Source organism: Malus domestica, chromosome 09, assembly GCF_042453785.1.
Source record: "Malus domestica chromosome 09, GDT2T_hap1".
Classification (NCBI taxonomy): Eukaryota; Viridiplantae; Streptophyta; class Magnoliopsida; order Rosales; family Rosaceae; genus Malus; species Malus domestica.
This window is the reverse complement of record NC_091669.1, coordinates 12,599,233-12,621,454: the sequence shown is the minus strand read 5'-3', so window position 1 is coordinate 12,621,454 and position 22,222 is coordinate 12,599,233. Positions and strand designations below refer to the sequence as shown.

Genomic DNA, 22,222 nt, shown 5'->3' with positions numbered 1-22,222 from the left:
CTAATTGCAGTAGAATGGAATCAAAACTTGATTTCAGTTGCAGTATTTTATGTATATGATCACTATGAGTTTGTAATATTTCTCCATTTATAAGGACGTTATTTTCTCATTAAAACATATTAAGAAAAACTAAACATTGTGGCACTATCGCAATTGATGTTTTACCGCATTACAAAACACGATAACTTTTATGTATTACGGTGCGAGTTTGATTCTTTCTCTTACCTCCTAAGAATTAACTATGTAATTCACTAACATTAACTCTCTACTAAAAAATATTGTGGCATTCTTGAGGGTATTATCAAAAATATTATTTGGTGTTGAGGATGAATTCAGTAAAAAGATTAAAAATAAAAAAAAGGGGGGGGGCAAAATAGTGAATAACAGTTCTTTGGCCTTTGTAATATTAAATAATAAATTTGAGATTCCCCTGAAGAAATATCTGGCTGCTACTAACTGTGGTGCGAAGTGGGGCCCCCAACAGCAACTAATTCTCCACCAGAAGTTCGAGCGGCATTTTGAAGAATCACCACGTGTCACTATTTGACCACGTCACCATCATTGAAAATCACAACCTCCAAACACCTTGCAAAATTTTGGAACTTCTTTTGCATGATAAACTTTTGACAATTTCACTTAAAAAAGGAATTTTTACGTTGAAATAAATAATCTTTTTTTTTCTTTTATTCTTTTTTTAATAGAAATTAAATTTTTGAAAATAAAATGCCCAAACCCTGAGAAGTCGAAGGGGGAAGACGTTTCTAGCCATACAAGGTAAGATTCTCTCCTGGATATTAGCTGCCTCAATTGAGTGCTCAATTTAATAATTTTAATGGAGCGGATGATGTTTTAAAAGATTCTGATGAAAAATAAGTTTGTGAAGTGTTCGTAATCGACAGAGTTACAAGTCTCACAACACAGTATATTTAAAGCTTGCACCTTGACGATGGCATGTTAGTAGAAATAGTGGCATTGAAAAAAAAAAAGTCAAAATTAAGAAAATAAATTATTTCTAATAAATTGAACTGCATGAGCTATAATTTCCCCTTTTTTATGTATATGAGGTAAATTTTGCTAATTACTTTTGCTTGAATTTCTAGTCATGAGAAGCATCATTACAATGAAACGTGTTCAATCAAATTAAAAAATAAGAAAAATTAGTATCCGATCCTTAGTTCTTACTGTTCATTGATTAAAACCTTATTAGTTCTCAAATTTTGATTCAAGTCCCTATTATTAATGTGATAATGAATTTACATGTTTATTATATAATTTTTTTAATATAAAAATTAGTAATTAATTTAGGGTTTAATACTCACACCTCTATTAAACTTCTAATTAATTTTCAATTCAAACATTTCGAAAATAATAAAAAATTAAATTAAATTAAGTTTGTACCTATTAGTTTTTTTTTATATATAAAAAGATTCTCAATTTTTTAATCTTAAATGTACCCATTCATATAATTTTTCAATTTTTTTAATCTTAAATGTACCCATTCTCAAATATATCAATTTATTATATGTAAAATGTACCTTTTTTTTTAATATAAAATCCATTCAATTTTTTTAATCCATGTTTAAACTTATATGGGTACATTCTTTTTCATTGATTTGAGAATGTATCCATGTTTTGGCACAATAACTTTTTTTGTTAATTTTGGTTAATGTACCCATACATAAATGTACACACACACACACACACACAATATAATAGAGAGTATAATTTATATTTTATTATTTTTAATCCCATAAATTATGGGTTTTATTTAAAATCTCATTAATATAAACAATTACAAATTTCAATTTTTAATTTTTAATTTAAAAAATATAGTAACTTACATTATTACATTAATGTTAGGGATCTCAATCAAAAACTAAAAACTAACAAGGTTTCAATCAAATATTGATAGTTAGGGACCGCATCCAAAGTGTCCCTAAAAATAACTCTTTCTACCTATCATTTGACATGTAATGGAATTTTTTTTTAACGAACGATATCTAAGTGGAAATAGCAATCTTAGTCTTACAATGGACTAACAATAATATGGTTCAAATTCATATTTAACGCAAGTCGAACCTAAAACCTTTCATTTACAAGCTATATTTGAAATATCCTGGATATGCTCTATATTTCCACGGAAATATTCCAAAATTCGGAAATCAGTCAATTTTCTCAATATTTTCAGGAAATATTCAGTGTTTGTAGACAATTTGCAAAAAGTTTGCAAGAAATATCCATGAGCCTATGCATTCTTTATTTTTTTAATCTCTTTTTCTATGGTATTAGCTTACGTTAATAAAACTTGCGCTGTTTTCATGACGAAAATTTCAATTAAGTTATGTATAATTTATTCTTTATAGTGAAAATGCTTTATTTTATCACTTGTCATTATAAGAAAGTTTTTCTTCTCACATATCACATACTTATTGTTTACACAGTATCTAATCATTAATTCTTGATTCATACGTGTGTTGTGGCTTCATATGACATTCCCTAAAAAATATTTTTAAATTTTCATGTTTTTGACCAAATTTTTATCATTTTCATCGAAGGCAATCGATATTGATATACGATATATCTATTGATATTTTTACAAATTTGATTATCAATATTTTCACCGATACTGATATTTTAAATACTGCTTTCGAGTGAAAAAAAATTTAAGATATTCTTTGATACAAGTAAGTATTTTTTGTCGCACGTTTTTTAAAAATCAAAAGAAAATGATTATAAAATGTAAAAAAAAAAATTAATAGTTAAGCAAGTTTATGAAGATATTTTTATAGTGGATAAAATCAGAAGCGTCCATTATTCTGTTTATCGTTTGAACGACAAGACGGTGGTGGGGTCACGGCGGAGCTGCTTCTGGGCCTTCATAACTCTCGTCGTGATGCGTGACCCCCTCACCATACTAATTCGACGGGTGGCAAAATCTTAGCGGACAGTTCCTTTTCAACTCCAATTTCAACCACACAAATCAAACCATTGCACCTGACAGCAAAAGAAATTTAAAAAATGGGTTTAAAAAGTTCAATCAGGCAGCGGCCCAGCGGATGAGCGCCACGTTTGCGGCAAAAGCTGACGGCTGACGCAGAACCACGCGGTGGGGGAGAAATTTGTTTATTATGACCGGAACATAAGTGGTATACCACGTGTTTTTATAGAAATAATGATAAGTTTTATTTTTTAAATTATTAACATTTTAATATACATATTTCATCATTTATATAATAATACGTGATATATTATTTTATGTACCGATTATACTGAAAAATCTTTCGCTGGGTAGGGAGCGGTGGTGGTCCGCAAGTTTGGCGTGATTTGGAATGCGAATGATTCCTCGGTGGGACCGACATGTGGAGCTATCCTTTTCTCCTTTTGTTGTAACTCAAATTTTAATCAATCGAGAGGTTATTGTTTGCACAAAATTAATGGTACAAAAAGCAATTGCATGAGAGGTTGCTTTTACAGAAGGGCATCGATCTCGTTTTAGAAATGTGACATTAGGTTGAGATGTTTTTTTTGAGGAGTTTTGGGCAACGAGAACCACACAAATTTTATGTGTTGGTTGTTTGCGAATTACATAGGGGCGGTCTATATGTTTCTTAGAATCTTTGTTGCGTTAGTACATGCTTATTGGTTTTTATCGTTGATGAAAATTGAGTTATAACGAATTAACCCTTAGGAATTGTTGACACTTGCGTCAATAATCTAACAATATCATATTTTTATATTCATAATATGTGACTTTAGTGCCGTGTTGACATTGCTATATTGACATCACATTGTAATGAGACTTAAGGAAATACATCTTCATTTGTTTTTATGAGAAACTAGAAGTATTTGTGGGACTTGTGTTTGCATTGAATTTTAACGATCTGAATTGACTACTTTTTAAGTTTCACTTCGAAGATACAATTGCAAAATATTATCAAAGCCGAAAATGATTGTGACATCTAGTTGTGACCAAATAATTTGACGAATATGTTGTTCTTAGAAACTTTGAAATTTCATTAAATGGATAAAGGTTTTGGATTGAATTTATTTTTACGAAAGATATCTATTAATGGAGAGTCAATTTTATTGTAAAAGAATGCAAAATAGACACCAAAATTAGTCTCCATTTGTTGTTTCTTATTTTAATTATGTTTCGCATGTGATCCACTATCTTAGTGGATACGGTGTAGGGTTTCCATCTATGTGTCCCGAATTCGAAAATCTCATTTCTTTAAATTATTATAATAGTTTCGAACCCACACCTCCTCTTAATGATAATAAATTTTTTTATAAAAAAGTCTCCATTTGTTGTATAAAATTGAAAATCCCTCTCCTTAAGCAACATCACATACAATTAATTCAAATTTCATCTCACTCTCTCTCTCTTTTATGTAAATCCATCAACATGCCTCAGTTCCCTAATTAAGCAACCTATACCCATCGTGTGATCAAAGAAATAGAAGATACAGAGAAACTATATGGAAATCAATAAAATATCAATAAATCAATCGGTATGCGATTGATCCTAACACTTCTCGCTTATTATATAGTAAGCTTATGATTAGTTCTGACGTGCAGTTTTACGTTTCTTGAATTATATAACTTTCACGAGCATAAAACATGATTGAATGCAAATTAAGAAAGAAAGTACTACGAGGTTGTGACTTGTGAGACAAACATGAACATGTGGTTGGGTTTAGGGTTCTAACTAGGAGCTTAAAACACGTTTTTTTTTAATTTGATCACCCCATGCCAACGATAATCATCGATCCCTAACTTGTCCATGTGTTAACAGAAACCTAACCGAAAAACAGTACTACGTTTTACACATGACGTTTGTCCATGCCCAACATACAGTTGTATTCAAACACATTTTACATGTGTTTAATCAACTAGTGCTATTAGATTTTATTTTTTTTATTTTTTTTTTACTATAAGTTCGGATGAGAAATTTAAATTCGATTTTATTATTTTTTTATAACAATATCGCCAACCTAAAAATTAGTTTGTGTCAATAGTCTATTGGATTGAGAGTTTATAAACATAAGACAACATTTTTAATTTTAACAGGGCCGTTTGGTGGGCTGGATGAGATTGAGTTTTAGAAAATGCCCCATTGAGGCAAAGATTTTGACCTTTGTTGACCATCGGTTAGAGAGACGTGGAACTTTTTTTTTTAGCATATTTTTGTAGTACTCGTCACTACGAACGTATAGGCAAAAGCCATTTGTGAGTCCGGATTATAATGGTATAGTTACAGACGTTTGAAATTGGTTATTTAAAGTTTAGTTATAAATTAATTCGAACTCTCACCATGTGGGAGTGGTAACCAATCAGTTTTAAGGGAAGAAAGGAGTGACCAATAAGAGAAAGGGCAAGGGACCAATTAGAAGAATAGGAGGGTAGCCAATTAGGAAGGTGGATCTCCCTCTTCCCGTCAACCACACCCACCACAAACCCAGTTTCGACCCGGCCAAATTCCAGCCAATCTCCATAATTTTTCAGTTGAAATTCACACATATATCACCTGAAACTTCTTCCTCAACCTCTCTTCTTCCATCTCCACCAAAGATCAAGGGTTTTTAAAGCCTAAACCGCGAGGAACTCCATTGGAGCACCGGAGGTGCTCGATGGTGATTCCTGCAATCCGGTCAGTTCCACCACCTAAAACTACCCCCAATCAACTCCCTTCTTTGGACCCAGGAACATGACCCAACAAGTGGTAGAGACATTGGAACACCGAGGTAGGAGAATCAAAGTTCACCCCTTTTAGGGTTCTGGCGAGTTTGAGTGAAATTGAAGTCTTTCCCGGCTAAATTGGACTTGGCCACAAGTATAAAACTTGCTCTACTGTTTGAGATCTTTATTTTTATAAAATTTGAGAATTTTTGGAGATAGTTGAATTTTTCGGTGAATCGGGACGGGCGGGCGACCGCAGTGTGCAACGGCGCGTGGTGGCGGCGCGTAAGCCGAGTCATCCCTTGACCTTTCTAAGCTAAGTTTGACACCCCAATTCCATAGGTGAAGTCCGATTAATGAAATCTCATCGTTTGAACATAGTTTTGATAAAGACTGCTAATTGAACATTATGTGAATTGACGATCCAACAGTTGGATCATCACCAAACTTTAATAAAATATAGTATGTAATATTTGAGGATATTAGAAACTTACGGATTGGAAATTTGACATATGGATCTTCCCGAATTAGATTTGTAAGTTCGTAAAATAAAACGTTGACCCCCACTTGAATTGGCAATTGGCGAAGATCCAATTGTTGGATCGTAATGAAACTTTAGTATGATGTTTTAGAAGCACAATGTGGATCTTTGGAAGTTACAGAATGGAAATCTGAGATGCGGATCTTCCGGATTGAGTTACATAGGGTTGTGGACCCTACAATTGATCTTTGACCGACGGTTGACTTTTGGTTAATGGGTCTCAAATCATTCTAGAACGTCCTTGGGATGTGTTTTATGTAAGTTACGTGTTCTATTGATAAAATTTTTGAGACGTGACTGAATAATTGTTCTAGGTGAGGATTGTTTGTGATGTCTCGATATTCGTGCTAGGGAGCCGTAGCAGACCTTATGTGAGTGGGTCTTTTCCTTTTTATCGTATATATATACGATTGATAATTCCACAAACGCTTTTAAATTAATTTATTCATTTTATGCCATGTCATATATATATATTTATATAATCTAAAATACTATGATATGGTTGAGTTTTAGGTTGCATTATGACATATCCATATGCATATTACCTACATATAATTGTTGTGAATGCTTTGAAGTGCTAAGGTGAGCGCGGGACACACAGGTAAGTTCAGGTGAGTTTATGGTGTTATTTGAAATGATTGAGTGATGACATGACTATATTTGTGTTTTAGGCAACTCCGACATTGTTGTACAGGTTGCAATATGCAACTCCAACATTGTCGTACAGGTTGCAATAATAGGCTACTCCGACATTGTCATACAGGTTGCAATAGGCAACTCCGACATTGGTGTACAGATTGCAATAGGCAACTCCGACACCGTTGTACAGGTTGCCTATGAGTCGTACAAGTTGCATTAGGCAACTTCGACTCATGTGTTATCATAGATTTATTTATGAGTCGTACAGGTTGCGTTAGGCAACTCCGACTCGTGGGTTATCATAGATTGATGAGCACTTGATTTTATTATGTTGTTGCCGATGTGTAGTGATTTTGGATTATTCTTGGATTTAATGTTGATTTACATTTGACTTCATACTTATATGTAGTATGATTTTCTAGAAACTATACAGGTAGTACATCGAGGGGTTATATCGTTTAAAAGGTCTTTATTAAATCTGTTTGTACCATACTTGACCAATCCCGAAACTACTGAACACCGGTCAACGTTATACCGTCAAGGACCCAGAAGAGTTTCCTTCCAACCAAGAGGCCAATCACAGCGCGACACGTGTCGACATCAGAAGCCAATCATAGCGCGACACGTGTCAACATCAGAAGCCAATCACAACACGACATGTGTCAATGTCAGAATAAGACTAGAAACTCTCTTCTATAAATAGAGATCATTCTCTTACAATATTTTCGAATGTCATTTGTACTAAATCATTCACTAGTACTCACTAAAGGAGAGCTTGAACCTATGTACTTGTGTAAACTCTTCACAATTAATGAGAACTCCTCTACTCCGTGGACGTAGCCAATCTGGATGAACCACGTACATCTTGTGTTTGCTTCCCTGTCCCTATCCATTTACTTACTTATCCATACTAGTGGCCGGAACAATCTAACGAAGGTCACAAACTTAACATTTTCTGTTGTACCAAAGTCTTCGCTGATTTTGTGCATCAACATTTGGCGCCGTCTGTGGGAACGACACTTATTCCTACTCTCTTCAGCTTTGCCAAGCTGGTTTCCACCATTCGTACACTCTCTTTTGATTAGGCATCCCTCTCCAACATGGGGAGCGAAGGAAGCCACAGCACACAGAATGACATTCCTCTTGCACCTAGTGCGAAGCAACGAAAGAATGAAGGAAAGAGGGTTGCTCTTCAAGCTAAAGTCGATAAGCTATAAGCTCAGAACAACAAGATAGCAATGAAGAATGAGGTCCTCTAGGAGTAGTATGAGAAGCTCTTTAAGATGCTCTAAGAAACTAGGCGTACTTAAACACGCGAGCTCGTTGCCCCTGTGAACATCAACCATCATCTGGGTGCCTCCCAGCACGGAAGGTCACCTCCCTTCGACATGAGTATCCCTGATGAGGAGTGAGCTAATCATCAAAACATTGATCAACATAAGACTTCACTCAACTCAGAAGGGTTGGAAGGATCGAAAGCTGTTTATCGTGATTGCCGAGACTTCCTAAACCAACGTCGAGAGAATCCCCTCCACATATGCTCGAAGATCAATGACCCAAGGGTTTCTGAAAGACTCGGTCCCTTCCCACGACCCAGGCCAGCTGTCAATCTAAGGAAGGAACGACATGTCCCAGAGGAACATGAAGGTACTGGAGACTCTGAGGTATTCCGACAGACTCGCCCTAGAAGTCAGTACGGCGAGTCCAAGAAAAAACCACACGTCATTGCTCAAACTTTCCTACTTCTAAGAGGCGATGGAGACTTACGAAAGAAAATTACAATGGTACATGACTCCACTCAGGACCCCCTTGTCCTACAGCTCTTTGAGGAAGTAAACAAGTTGAAGGACGAACGTCAGGCCGAGATACCTGACTGGAACCAACCCAGGCCTGGCCCTCTTACAAGAAGGATCATCGACACCCTCTTCAAGCGAAGACAAAACAAAAGCTTGGTTTACAACTCTATATCGGAAGGGATGACCCAATTTAACACCTTAACCTCTTTGAGTCCACCATGGCATATCGGATGCACACCGACGAAGAACGATGTCTTCTCTTCCCCTTCACTCTCTCTGACAGAGCTCTAAACTGGTATTGCCGTCTTCCACCTGAGACAGTAGACTTATTTGAGGAATTGCGGAAACTGTTTGTCTCTCAACATATCTTCCAGACCGATCACTTGCATTTTGCAGATGACTTGGCACTATTCGCCAGAAGCAGGACGAGTCACTACGAGAGTATGCCGGTCGTTTCAGTCATGAGTATTCTCGCTGCGCTGAGGCAGATGACAAGACCGCCCTCAAGGCCTTCATGGCAGGTCTATGTGATTGTTTCTTTAAGTACATGATCAATGCTAACACTTGAAAGACTTACTCTGAGGTGATGGCACAAGCTTACAACCACGCCTCCACCGAAGCAAGGACATACCAAGGGAACCCCCATATGGTTAATCCCTATCAACAAATGGGAAGTGGAAGTCAAGTTCTACCAAGTAAGGAGATATTGGCCATTCAGACACCCATTACATCATCTCCTGCCTCATTTAGTTACTCGCTAAGTCACCAAACGTATATGTCTCTTGGTAAGAGGAAGGATTTTTACTCTCAGCAAGCCCATTACAACAAGAGGGATAAAAGTTCGTATCAAGACAACCAGGGGTGAACGTACCGTCGACTATTATGACTATAGGGCCAAGCCTCAATCTTTCAAAGTGGAAGACTAGGTACTGAATGAAATGCTATTATAAGAAGGCATACACATTACAAATGTTTTGACTCTCAACCACTTGAGATCTTTTGTCACACAAGTCTTTCGGTAAATATTTAAAGAAGAGGGAATTTAGACAACTTCTTCTGAGTGTTTTTGCGTTCCTAACACTGGAACACTTGGTCTACACTGACCTACCCTTATACTCCAACTTAGAGCTTCAACATGTGTACTTGGACACAAAGTATGTGATACTAAGTGTTACAACCAACATGGTTCACATATCAAAAGCATGGATCCTTTCATGCATAGCAAAACATTCATAAGCATCACTCATATCAATCAACATAAACATTATACATTCCAACACATTCATACATAAACATCATACATTCCAACACATTCATACATAAACATCATACATTCCAACACATCCATACATAAGCCAATTGTGCTTCGAAAGGGTTCAACATACTTTGTGTCTTTGACACTTGCTACAATGTGCCTCGACACCTTGCCCTTATTCTCACCAACCAGGTGATGAAATGTGAAGAAAGAAATCATCTTCATGGCACCAACCAGGTGATGAAACGTACAACCCATACTCTCATTCATGCCACCAACCAGGTGATAAAATGTACAACCCATACTCTAATATCATTTGGCAACTTGCCACTTATGCCACCAACCAGGAGAAGAAGGAACTCATCTTCATGCCACCAACCAGGTGATGAAATGTACAACCCGTACTTTCCTTCATGCCACCAACCAGGTGATGAAATGTACAACCCGTACGCTAATATCATTTGGCAACTTGCCACTCATACCATCAACCAGGTGAAGAATGAACTTATCTTTGTGCCACCAACCAGGTGATGAAATGTACAACCCGTACTCTCCTTCATGCCACCAATCAGGTGATGAAATGTACAACCCGTACTTTAATATCATTTGGCAACTTACCACTCATACTACCAACCAGGTGAAGAAGGAACTCATCTTCATGTCATCAACCAATGTAAAACCCGTACTTTCATTCATGCCACCAACTAGGTGATGAAATGTACAACCAGTACTCTAATATCATTTGGCAACTTGCCACTCATGCCACCAACTAGGTGAAGAATGAACTCATCTTCATGCCACTAACCAGGTGATGAAATGTACAACCCGTACTCTTCTTCATGCCACCAACCAGGTGATGAAATGTACAACCCGTACTCTAATATCATTTGGTAACTTGTCATTCATGCCACCAACCAGGTGAAGAAGGAACTCATCCTCGTGCCACCAACCAGGTGATGAAATGTGATGAAAGGTGATGAAGGAACTCACTTTCGTACCACCAACCAAGTGATGAAAGCAACTCACCATTCATTCCACCTACCAGAAGACGAGTGGTACAACTTGTACATGTGAACTCCTAGCATTCACAAGTAATCAAAAACCCTTAAGCTTGACAACTCAACTAAGGGATCACTTATGCCAAACAAGAGTTATAGTCACCAACAAAGTCTTATTGCAGGCCAACAACAACTTCGGTGCATGACATACGAAGATCAAGCTATTCAGCCTTCTTGCATCTGCTTCAGACATTTCCCCTCTATAACAATGCAAACACTACAACTCGTAGAAAGCTTCACACTCTTGATCAAGACAGTGTGAAGCACAACCAATTTATGGTGCCAACAAGAGCTTCATCAAAAGAGTTCAACCACAATTCTCAAAAGCTTCAAACAATCTTGATCAAGACAGTGTGAAGCAAAACCAATTTATGGTGCTAATAAGAGCTTCATTAATGGAGGGCAACCACAATTCTCAAAAGCTTCACACACTCTTGATCAAGACAGTGTGAAGCAAAACCAATTTATGGTGCCAACAAAAGCTTCATCAAAAGAGTTCAACCACAATCCTCAAAAGCTTCACACTCTTGATCAAGACAGTGTGAAACAAAACCAATTTATGGTGCCAACAAGAGCTTCATCAATGGAGGGCAACCACAATTCTCAAAAGCTTCACACACTCTTGATCAAGACAGTGTGAAGCAAAACCAATTTATGGTGCCAACAAAAGCTTCATCAAAGGAGTTCAACCATAATTCTCAAAAGCTTCACACACTCTTGATCAAGATGGTGTGAAGCAAAACCAATTTATGATGGCAACAAAAGCTTCATCAATGGAGGGCAACTACAATTCTCAAACCTTCGAGGCAAATTCAAGATTGTTCAAAGCAAATTCAATTTATATGATTCATCCAAACCTTCGACTACTACAAGGTGTGGCTTGCATCACAATTTCTTACTCAACAGTGTGGAAGCAAAATTTGTATATGTTTTCTCTCCCACATTTTCAAATTTCTAGTTTCCCAAAAAAAAAAAAAAGGAAATTCAACAAAGCTTCATCAATGGAGGACAACTACAAATTCTCAAAAGCTTCACACTATCTTGATCAAGATAGTGTGAAGCAAAATGAATTCGTGGTACCCAACAAAGCTTCACCAACAAAAGCTTCATCAATGGAGGACAACTACAAATTCTCAAAAGCTTCACACTATCTTGATCAAGATAGTGTGAAGCAAAATCAATTCATGGGTACCCAACAAAAGCTTCAACTCCAAAGCTTCACCTACAAAGCTTCAACTCCAAAGCTTCAACTCGAAAGCTTCACCTACAAAAGCTTCACCTACAAAAGCTTCACCCACAATAGCTTCACCTACAAAAGCTTCACCCATAAAAGCTTCACCTACAAAGCTTCAACTCCAAAGCTTCACCTACAAAACTTCAACTCCCAAGCTTCACCTACAAAAGCTTCACCCACAATAGCTTCACCTACAAAAGCTTCACCCATAAAAGCTTCACCCACCACAAAAGCTTCACCCCACCACAAAAGCTTCACCAACAAAAGCTTCACCCACAATAGCTTCACCTACAAAAGCTTCACCCATAATAGCTTCACCCATAATAGCTTCATCTACAAAAGCTTCACCAACAAAAGCTTCACCCACAAAAGCTTCTCCCACCACAAAAGCCTCACCCACAAAAGCTTCTCTCACCACAAAAGCTTCACCCACAAAAGCTTCTCCCACAAAAGCTTCCCCCACTACAAAAGCTTCACCCACAAAAACTTAACCCACCACAAAAGCTTCACCAACAAAAACTTCACCCACCACAAAATCTTCACCCACAAAAGCTTCACCTACAAAGTTTTCAACACAAAAGCTTCACCTGCAAAAACTTCACACTATCTTGATCAAGATAGTGTGAAGTAAAATCAATTCATGGTACCCAACAAAGCTTCAACCTCAAAGCTTCACCTACAAAGCTTCACCTATAAAGCTTAATATATATATATATATATTCGGAAATTCAAAAATTAAAAAATTAAAAAATTTGAAAATTAAAAAATTCAAAAATTCAAAAATTCGAAAATTCAGAAATTCGAAATTTCAAAAATTCAAAAAACAAAAATCGAAAATTCAAAAAATAAAAAATAAAAAAAATTAACTAGGCCTCCTCTTCTTTAGGCCTAATAACTTTCATAACAAATATATATGAATGAGGAGTTTTGGGCTACCACTTAAAAAGGAAATGTCTCATTCGTCAACTCCCTCGACCGGAGACTTGGGGGACTCCTACCATATGCTACTGCACCTTAATACTCAGAAGTCTCACGACCACTCAGTGACTTGGATTTTTCAAGTCTCCAACCGAGAAGTTTTCCTTACTCGGGAAATTAAGGGAGCACTACCTCAACATACATGCTTCACTCTCAAACTTCAACATACAAGTTTCAACAAAAGAAAAAATTCAAAGAATTTAGTAAAGAAGGCATTGGTGTATTTAACACAATACGTTGAAATGAAGCAAAGCTTGTTTAATGATATCTTCGATAAGTTACAAATATGTATATATACATGAATCAAAATAAACAAACAAGAGGGTGCCTTCACAAAGGTTGTTCATGAAAAGTCTTAGCAGTCGGCAGAGTTCTAGAAAGAGTAGGCATCGGAGGGTGATCATTCGGAGCCTCAATACTAGGCAAAACTCTAGAAGGAGGAGGCACCGAAGGTTGATCATTTGGAGCTTCATTACGCGATACAGCCCCAGAAGACGAAGGCAATAAATGCCTTTGAAACAAACCCATAAACCTTTGATGATCAAGTAAAATCTGATCATCAGATTCCTGCAGCTGGTCGAGCTTTCTCTTCATGTTTGTAGGATAGTCATGTGCGAGCCTGTGCAACTGTTTATTTTCATGCTTGAGCCCTCTAATATCCTGTTATAGACTTATCACTTCAGCCGCCAATGATTCAACTTGGCGGGTTCGAGCAAATAGGCGTTGGGCCATATTAAACACAGAACCTGCACACTGAACACTGAGAGCCAGAGAATCCTTAACAGCCAACTCATCAAACCGTTTGGAAAGTAGTTTGTTATCTTTGGGAGTGAGAAGGTTCTTGGCCACCACCGCAGCGGTCATATCATTCTTCATTACAGAGTCCCCAACGGTAAGAGAACCAGTAGGGGATAAGAAGGATGGGCGCCATATGTTGTCTTGAGAAGGCATGGCTGCCTCTTCACCAAAGTTCAAGTCAAAACGACGGTCGGATGAGACATACATTCTCAGAAATGATGAAGGAGAAATAAGGTGTAATAAATCCCTAAAGTAAGGGGAAAATTCCTACAAGTAATAACTCTCTTAATGTACTTCTTGCACACAATTGGTGCCTTTATAAAAGAAAGGGCAACAGGGCCGTTGGTTCAAAAATCGAAGATGCACCACTTTTCGGATTTCGAAGAGGCACCACTTTCCACAAGCAACATCAGCTCCTCGGGTACCACAGTTAACTTTGCCAAAGATCTCTGACAAAGGTTAGACACATAAATTTTGAAGGTCCAGCTACCCTACTATTACCCACAAGGGTAAAGGAACAGCACCACTGCTTGATAACTAGAAAGTCCCAATGTGTGTCAACCTCCGTGCTCCGTGGCAAGGCAAACTGGCAAAAATGCCCAACCTTTACTCACATTCGAGAAAACACTCCCAACAAGATTGCTTGCTAAAAAATCGAAGAGGTACCGCCCTCCGAATCTCGAGAGCCAGACTCTTAACAGGATTACTTTCTAAAAAATCGAAGAGACATTGCTCTCCGAATCTCAAGAGTCAAACTCCCAACAGGATTGATTTCTTAAAAATCGAAGAGGCACCGCTCTCCGAATCTCGAGAGCTAGACTCCCAACATGATTATGTGCTCAATAATCGAAAAGGCACCGTCCTCCGAATCTCGAGAGCCAGACTCCCAAAAGGATTACTTTCTCAAAAATCGAAGAGACACTGTTCTCCGAATCTCAAGAGTCAGACTTCCAACATGATTGCTTTCTTAAAAATTGAAGCGGCACCATTCTCTGAATCTCGAGAGCCAGATCCCCGACAAGATTGCTTGTTCAAAAACCGAAGAGGCACCGCTCTCCGAACTTCAAGAGCCAGATTTCCTTGGATAAAGCTTGTCTGCAATCTTCACACGCAACATCAGCTTTCCAGATACCACAGACCACATTTTCAAAGTGCTCTAACAAAGTTAAAACACGTAAAGCTTGCAGTCCCACTACATTGCTACGACCAAGAAAGGTAAAGGAATATCATTACTACTTGTTGTTAGGGAAACTCCTATATATGTTGACCTCTATCCTCCACGGACAGGCAGACCTGCAAAAATGTTCAACCCTTCCTCATATCTAAGAGGGCACTCCCAACGAAGCCTCTCGAAATACTCAGTTTTTCCCCCCAATAATACCTATGCAAACCAGCCACACCAGAGCAAGAGTATCTCATATCATCAGGGTCAAAAGCAAGAGTATCCCATATCATGCTTTTTCCCTGTCTTTTCCTTTGCCCTTGTTCTTACCTGCAAGACAAGGAGAAAGAGAGCAATCAGTCAGCACTTGGAATCAAGCTTCCAGTCAGAAACTGACTGCCTGGAACCCCTTGCCTGATTACTTACCTGGCATTGCTCTCGAGTACTCATCTTCAACATCTTATGCTTCCAGAAAAGATACCACATCTGCATGAGGAACAGATAGGGCAAGTGAGAAGGATACAAGGAAGCATGTGGAGACAAGCGCAACAGAACACGTGCTGATTCATGTATTACTTCGTCAACAGCAAAAGTATCCCATATCATCAAGGTCGAACACACTCTTGATTTGATGGACTTGTTTTGACCCTCAAATTCTTGAGTCGGTCTTATACTCTAGAGGAAACCAGAAAACCCTCCAGCCCAGTTCAAGAATAAGCCTGTGGAAAGTTACTTCTTCAAAAGCAAAAGTATCTCATATCATATCTTCTCCATTTGCTTCTCCTTATCCTTGTTGTTGTTTACAACATAAGGAGAAGGAAAACAATCAACCGAAAGCCGAAGTCGAACCTCCGATCTAGGTTGCTTGCTTGGAAGTCTGATTGCTTACCTTGTCTGTTACCTTTTTCGGCAAATCTCCTAGCTCGGCGACTTGGGGGACTCCTACTATAGGGTTTTGTATCGCACTTGACCAAGCCTGAAACTACAAGTAAACTTCAAATGAAATTGATACATTACCTTATGCATCTTCATCGGTTAAAGATATCACCTCTGGATGGAGGAAAAGTACTTCCAGAGAAGATGCCACATTTACATATGAGACAGATAAGGCAAGTGATAATGATACCACACTTCAGTACTTAGAAGTTTCGTGATTACTCAATAGTTTGGATCTTGCAAGTCCCTAACCGAGGGGCTTCCCTCACTCGGGAACTTAGGGGAGCACTGTTTGTACCATACTTGACAAATCCCGAAACTACTGAGCACCGGTCAACGTTATACCGTCAATGACCCAGAAGAGTTTTTCTCCAACCAGGAGGCCAATCACAGCGCGACACGTGTTAACATCAGAAGCCAATCACAATACGACACATGTCAATGTCATAATGAAACTAGAAACTCTCTTCTATAAATAGAGATCATTCTCTCACAATATTTTCGAATGTCATTTGTACTAAATCATTCACTAGTACTCACTAAATGAGAGCTTGAATCTATGTACTTGTGTAAACCTTTCACAATTAATGAGAACTCCTCTACTCCGTTGACGTAGCCAATCTGGGTGAACCACGTACATCTTGTGTTTGCTTCCATGTCCCTATCCATTTACTTACTTATACACACTAGTGACCGGAGCAATCTAGCGAAGGTCACAAACTTAACACTTTCTGTTGTACCAAAGTCCTCGCTGATTTTGTGCATCAACAAAATCTTTATATTCAGGCCCATTCACTCTTGTTTTTTTTTTTATCTCTCCAGGTTCTAGTAGCAGAGTTTTCGTATCGACGAGGATTCGTGGCAAGTCTTGGTATTGGAGATTACCTTCGACGGTATGATTTTCAATCCACTCTACTGTACTGTACTGTACTTATGCTCTGATGTCACGTGTGAAATGGGTTCATCCCCGCTCACAGCGCACTCTCTTGTTTAGGCACTTTTAGGTTTAAATTTATTCACATATTCCACATCACCACATTTTATGGCTTCGTCACCTTACAGATGTCGGCCATCACAACTTGATTCGAAGTCCTAATGGACAATCCGAGTTGGGATGTGTCACAAACCCTTAAATTAACTTTTTAGTTGTGTTTTTTTCTTTCTTTATTTTTATTTTTTGTATCAAATTTAACCATCAAACTTGTTCTAATATGCATATATTTCCCAGACAAGAAGAAAAAATCTCACAACACAAAGAATGACTGAGGGAATGGGTTTATTGCTAGTGTGGTTTCCAATTCCAATAAATCAATGTGTTTTCAACACATGATATGGTATTATTGAATCAAAACGCTACCTGATGGTGAATCCATCTTATGTAAGTTGCTCTCCACTAGGGGTGGGCACGGTTCGATTCAGTACGGTTTTGAGTAAAACTGAAACCGAAACTGAAACTTTTTGCGGTTCGGTTCAATGCGGTTTGATGCCAAAACCGAAATGAAACCAAACCGTTTGGCTCGGTTTTTAAGAAAAACTATGCAATTTAAATTACTAAACGCTCGTTACCTCAAGCTTTACATGAATGCAATCAACAAAGAACTTAAAAAAAAAAAAACACTTATCTAGAAGAAAAGTAGTTTCTAGTAAGATCATCAATCAGAACTTGAAATGAAAGACATCATACATTAGAACATATTATTTATTATGCATTTCCCAACCTAGACATCATAGAGAGTGCTCCTAAAGGGTACAAATTAAACATAAGCAGTAGCTAATCGAACCGCTACAAAATGTCATAATCAGTATATAAAATGAAACTAATTCCTCATTAAAAACCAGTAAAAAGTCCTCACAGAGCAACCTTATAAGCTAGCTAGGTACCAATTGCCACGCAAAAATTTTAAGGCTTGGGAAGAAGAAATGCATGAACAGTTTGCAACTTTACATGCATATTCTATGTAGTAGATAACATGTATCAATGATCCAATGTTATGGACTCATGGCAGATGTATATTATAAGAGCATCTCCAAAGGAGATGCCAAATATAATATGTCAAAATTTATTTGATGGCTGATGTGGCAAATTGAATACAACTGCTAAATTCTCTTCATTTCCAATGGATGTGTCAAATATTTATTTTATTATTTTATTGGGCCTAGAGTTACATTAACTATAAAAAAATAATCAAAATTAGTTGTAGTTTTTATTCTATTGGTTGTTAATGGGACCCATGTATTAAAACATTCAATTAAATATATTTGACATCTTCTTTGGTTGCTGTAAAAAAAAGCAGCTAGAAAGTAAGGAGTCAAATGACTCACATGCCACATCATATATGACATATCCATTGGAGAACACCTAAATGTCTTTTAATCTTATTTGGCATATTTGACATCTCATTTGGAGATAGTCTAATTGGCCAGCAAACATACTTGCATGGTTGCACCCTCAAATCTATGAGGAAGCTATGCATTATTTCCCTTGCAATTTCGATTTCTCAACATCCTTTGTGTCGAACATTTACCCGTTGATCACGTAACCAGTGTAAGACAATGCATTCAAGTGCCCACCCCTACTCATGAATGGTGATATTATGTCGAAGTGAAAGAAAGTGATGACTAATGATATTCTAGTGTGGTTGGATTCATACTAAATGTATGAACTCTAACAAACAATCTATTAAAACATGACATCTAATATATACATTTAATTAAATGCTAATTAATATTTATAGTGCGGTTCGGTTTCGGTGTGATTTTCAAAAGCTAAAATCGAAACCAAACCGTTTCCTACTTTGCTGTTTGGTTTCAAAACCGAAACCGTTTCAAAACTGCAAAATCAAACCATTCGGTGCGGTTTGATTTGGTTTGTGTTTCAGTTTTGATTTTCGGTTTTAAATGGCCACCCCTACTTTCCACAGCCTGATCTCAAGCTGTTAAAAAAATTAAAAATTATGATATCAATATAGAAATGACATGTATGTGGTGGACTTGGAGATGACATTTTTGGGAAGGGACTTTCAGAAATTGGGCTTAAAGAAGCCCACATTTGATATTTACTTTATGGGATGATTCCACCCAAACTAAATATTCCCTCATCAGAAACCCATTTACCAATGTTAAAAAACTTTCCAAACTTGATTTATTTTAGGAACAATTAGGTTATCATTCATAATTTTATTTATAGGAAAACTAACAAAAAGTTTAAAAAAAAAATTAGTTTTAATGAAAAATGACAAATAAATGTGTAGTGAATAGTACTAGGAAAAGGTAAAAATGTGGTTTTGCGTTAAAAGTGAACAATATCATGAGTGTTTTGTTAAAATTTCCTTTTTTTATTCCATTGATTGAATCTTTTTTTTTTAATTTTATTTATCAAGGTCTTTTGATTTTTATCCATGTCATTATTTACATGTTAGCATCTTAAATTTTATTTTCAAATATATCAATTTACTGTTAAAAAACATTACATTTAGTATACTTAAGTTTACGGCAAAAATGTGTATCATATATATATTTTTTTAATTTGTAACTACTTTCAATTTCCAACCATTATTTTTTTGGTACCAATTTCCTTTCTAATTTTAATTTGTATCCATAGAATTTAGTTATTTTTGTGCCATATTTTTTAAAATTTAATTTGTATTCATAATTTTTTTGATTTTTTGTTTGTACTTGTAACGACCCGTCCCTAATTTTCTATGAAATTTCTCTCCGAGTATGTGAATTGACATTTTTGCCCTTGTTGGCAAGTGACATGGACGTGTTTATTTGTTCTGAAATTATTTTTCTTGCTATCGTAATTAAATAGAACTAATTGTTACGATCACGCAAGCACAAGTTAGACCCGAATTGGACTCGTAACGAAAAAGTTACGTTACGTTAAAGTAAGTAATTGACTGGTAAAATTGTACACGAGCGTGTGTTAATTTACCAGTGTTTGAAACACTGTTTTGGATAGATTGCATCTGATTTCTCTATACAAATCATATCCTTTCTTTTCTTAAAAACCGGACATGTGCCTTACACCTTACCACCAATCAAATATGTCCCTCACACCTTTCACCTAATCATTTTCTTTCTCGCTCTCTCTCTGCCCAATCAGAAAAGTCACACTTTCTCTCTTTTCTCTTCCCTCACCGAAGCTCCCTTTCTCTGCGACAAGGAAGACCAACGTCAAAACCTTGCAGATTGAGCTCAAGAACCACACCATCACACTCCTCTCGTCACCACGAACTCAACCGTACCCTCAGATCATGCGTTGGTTGAGTTTTGGGTGGTCAACGCAGAGTAACTCGGAAGCTCCGACTCAGTCCAGTTGGTATCGTTGTGAACCCGGTCGAGTTAAGAGATTTTAGGACGTGGGGAAGCTTCCTTACAATTCCTGAGACTCCTAGGACAAGTTTGAAGAAAAAACAACCTCGAAAGCACACGGGTTCGAGGAGCAAAGTTTTGGCAGAACTTATCGAGCCATTTTCAGGCCACTTCCTGTCCATTTTTTTACTTTCAAAAGGTATAGATTTGTTCTCCTCGTCACGAGCTTCATTTCCATGTAAAGTTTGCTAAAAATGGTTAATAAATGACCAAGATATAAAGGTTTGAAATTTTTCCAAAAACTTGCGAGTTTTTCCAGTTTCCTACAAAACCAGACGGCGGCGGGTGACAATCTCACCGGAGAAGACAAGGAATATTCCATCAAAGTTGACAAAATATTCTAACGGCGTTAGGTAACGCCATTAATGTCCTTTACTATTTAACGAAATATTTCGTCAAATCTGACGGAATATTCCTATGTTTCGTCAGTCATTGTGCTTGCGCGTGGACGTGGGTTGGACGGTGCGTGAGGGCGCGTCCGGCCTCCGGTCGGCGAGTGGTTTTTACGTGTAGGTATGTGACTTTGAGTAGAACATTGTCGTATATTCAAACCTTCTGTTTGAGCAAATTATGGGAAGTTTTTACTAGTTTTTCCGTATATGTCCTATTAATTAATTATAAGTAGTTGTTTCGCATATAGGGGAGACATACCCTGAGGACGTACGTGGGCAAGCGAGACTAGGGGGCTACGATCCTATGACATATCAGTGAGTGGGCATTTTGTTTTTTTTTATATATGTATAAACTTAATAGTTTCCACAAATGTTTTTAAATTGTTTTATGCATATTATGCTATGAGTTATATAATTTAAAAAATGTTGTTATGTGGTTGAGATTTATATATTTGATCATGGCATATTCATATGCATTTTACCTGCTTGCAAATATTATGCTATTGTGCAATGCTAAGTAATTCTACGGGATGTGCAAGTAAGTACATGTGAGTTTGTTACGTTGTTTGGAATGTTTGAGTTATGGCATGCATATTTTCATATAGTTCGCTCATCATTGCTGCATCAGTGTTAGTGCTCGCCTTGGGCTAGAGCCAGTCCTTCACGTGATGTTCACCTCGCACCTCATGCTCGCCTTCGATCCAAGTAGGTGCTAGTCATGTCGTACAGGTCGCATTAAGCGACTCCGACTTGTAGGTGACACGCATAGTGCTAGTCTTCAAGTGATCATAGCACTAGAGCGTATATTATCACACCTAGTCCTGTCGTATTTATCACACTAGGTGACTCCGACTCGTGTGTTAGCATAGATGGATGAGCAATAGGTGCAGTTGTACAGGTCACATTAGGTGACTCTGACTTGCGTGCTAGTATAGATTATTGAGCACATGATTATATTCATATTACCGTTGAGATATTCTGCTGTGGCACATTCCTGAATTTAATGTTGGCATGCATTTGATTTCATACTTATACGTAGTATGATTTTCGGAAAACTATACTTGTTTTACAGCGAGGGGTTAGTATGTTTAGAAAATAAATGGATTTTATAAATCTTGATTTTTGTGCCCACTTACCCTTCTGTTTTTCGCTCTTCCAGGTCCTAGATAGCTAACTTACTATGTGGCACTCGAGGATTACCCTACGATTCTGACATATCTCCATCTTAACGTAGGAACTTATCTCTAGTTATGTAATAAGTACTTTTCTTGTTCGACTGCTTTACCCTTATGTTATCTATGCTCTGAATATTTGTAGTTATGAGTTGTAACCACTACTGCACACTCACTTTATTAGTTTAAATAAGTTCTAGTTTCGGTA

General features: G+C 37.3%; 1 long non-coding RNA gene across 1 annotated transcript; it reads left to right on the top strand.

Moving 5' to 3' along the window:
* The first annotated feature begins 20,668 nt into the window (after positions 1-20,668).
* On the top strand, positions 20,669-22,222 carry LOC103429257 (uncharacterized). The gene is made up of 4 exons (XR_011571094.1): positions 20,669-20,803; positions 20,880-20,963; positions 21,091-21,157; positions 22,002-22,222. It is a non-coding gene; the product is annotated as an uncharacterized lncRNA (long non-coding RNA).